A 2,474-nucleotide genomic window follows, 5' to 3' on the forward strand; every position below is an offset into this window, starting at 1 on the left:
AAAGGCTTTTTCGTAGTCGAGAAAGATAGCGTCAGTTTGTTGATTGCAGTCAAGGTTCGCATGAAGGTCGTGAATGAAAAGAGCTAGTTGGGTTTCGCAGAAAGGCCCTTACGAAATTCATGCTGTGCAGGATGAAAGAAATGGTTGGCGTCCAAATGGTCCATGATGAGTGAGTAAATGACGTGTTCGATTATCTTACATGGAAGGCTTGTTAAGGAAATGGGGCGATAAATTAGTGGGTTGTTCCTGTTGCCTGTTTTGTAGATGGGAATGACCTTTCCTACTTTCCAGTCATGAGGTATGCAGCCTGCTGAATGCGACTGAGCAAACAAAATACACAAAAATGCAGCTGAGATATCTTTAGTATTTTTAACAGTTTCGAGTTAATACCATCGATACCGGTGGAGGGCGAGAGCTTGAGGTTATCAATTACATTGGAAATACCATGCGCAGAACGTGATGGCCGGCATTACAGTGACTATGTTGCTGGACAGTAATGGTAAAGGGGTACTAGTATGTTTAGTAAAAACTGAGGCGAAGGCATAGTTGAAAGAATTGGCACAGTCAGTATTGGTCATAATGTTTCCCGAATCGTCAGCAAGAGATATGGCGTGAGTTTGAGTGGGGTTGATTACGTCCCGGAATTTCTTGGGACTTTCTCTGAGTATTTTTGGTAAGTCGTTGTTAAAAAAGGTATGCTTGGCACTGCGGACAGCAGATAAGTAAGTTTTTTCGGCAGAATAATACTTTTCCCACGTGTTGGCGTTCGTACTCTGCTGGGCGGCTCGAAAAAGCCTTTTTTTATTTTCTAATCGCTTTACATGGTTAGTGAACCATGGGTTCTGACGGTTTTCACGAAAGGTAATTTTCGGTATATGTTTGTCGGCTAATTCAATAATTTTACTTTTGAACAGCACCCAATTATTATGAATAGATCGGTCGTAGAATCGAGATTCAAAGTTTGGTAGAAAGGCAGCCAGTTCTTAATTAATGGCTTCGAAGTTTCCTTATCGTACAGGCTGATAGTTTTGCTGTAGGTTGCACGTCGCGTTGCGGAAAAGAAAAAGGTAGCGTGAAGAACTTTGTGGTCACTGCTTGCAGGAAGGAAGGATAAAGATGATAAGCTGTCTGGATGATCAGTTAGTATAAGGTCTAAGATGTTTGCACAGTCACGCGAGACACGTGTCGGTTCAGAAACAAGCTGTGAAAGATTAAAGTTCAAACAGACGTCGATGAAGTCCCTAGCCTCAGCATTAGTTGTTGCTGTGGATAGGTCACACCAGTAAATACCATGAAAGTTAAAGTCACCGAATAAAAGAATATGAGCGTTAGGGTGTGCGTCAGTAACCGGACATAAAGTGCTGTTTAACTTTGCAGGGAAATTGGGGATGTTAACAGGGGGTCGATAACACACACCCAGCAGGACGGCCTGTAGGATACAGCGGAGAAGTAGCCAGGCTATCTCAAGACCAGTAGGAGGCTCGATTGGTGTACAGGGTAATTGCTTGTTAAATGCAATAAGAATCCCCCTCCTCGTGTTCCTCGACGGTCACAGCAATGAATTTCGAAGTTTGGCAAGTTGGGTAATACCTCATTGTCGCTGATCTCCAGTGTCAGCCACGTTTAGGTTAAAATAAGTAAATTACTGCCAGATGAAGAAACAAGACTTGATATTTCTTCGCGTTTAGGAAGAAAACTACGGTTAGAAAAAGTAACAGATAAAGAAAGTCATTCGTTGTGGTGATGGGACAGGGCATAAGTGAACCACTTATGCCCTGTCCGCTTTGATTGCTGTGAATTTCTTTTACGGTGCTTGATTGTTCATCGTATTCGTAGCGTTTGGTTCCTATAATAAGTGTTTTGAAGCGTAGTTTGAAAGGTGTTGCCTTGCTTTTGCCGAAAAAACAAGATGTTTGCGGGAATTGCGAACACTGGGTGAAAATCCTCGCCAATTCTGCAGTTACTCCCCTTTAACTTGCGACCGTTAGTCAAGACCAATTCTTTTGTTTTATAGAATGCAAACTTGGCGATTATGGGGCGGTTACGGCCAGGGGAATAGCGACCCAGCCGGTGTGCACGATCAATTTCTTTTGGATCGAGGCTTATGTCCATGTGCTCACGAATACTATCAACAAATAGCTTTTCTGATTGCGCAAAAGTTTCAGAAGGGCTGGAATCAGGAATACCATACAATATTAAGTTGTTCCTACGTGAACGGTTGTCAGCATCTTCTATGCGGCTCTCGAGGCTAGATACCAGGCGACCAGTTTCAGTGGTAGCAGCATGCACAGCTTCTAATTCACTTCGTAGGGGGATCAGTGCCTGGTTGTAGTTCAAGTTCCATCATTCGCTTATTCAAGTCCGTTAGTGTTTTATCGATGCTGAAAAGTTGATCCTTTAGGCCTTGTACCTCAGTGATTAGTTTACTTTGCCCAACTGTCAGCTTGTGTAACTCAGCGAGAACGTCATTTATA

The sequence above is a fragment of the Dermacentor silvarum genome, unplaced genomic scaffold (genome assembly GCF_013339745.2).
Source record: "Dermacentor silvarum isolate Dsil-2018 unplaced genomic scaffold, BIME_Dsil_1.4 Seq495, whole genome shotgun sequence".
NCBI classification, from domain to species: domain Eukaryota; kingdom Metazoa; phylum Arthropoda; class Arachnida; order Ixodida; family Ixodidae; genus Dermacentor; species Dermacentor silvarum.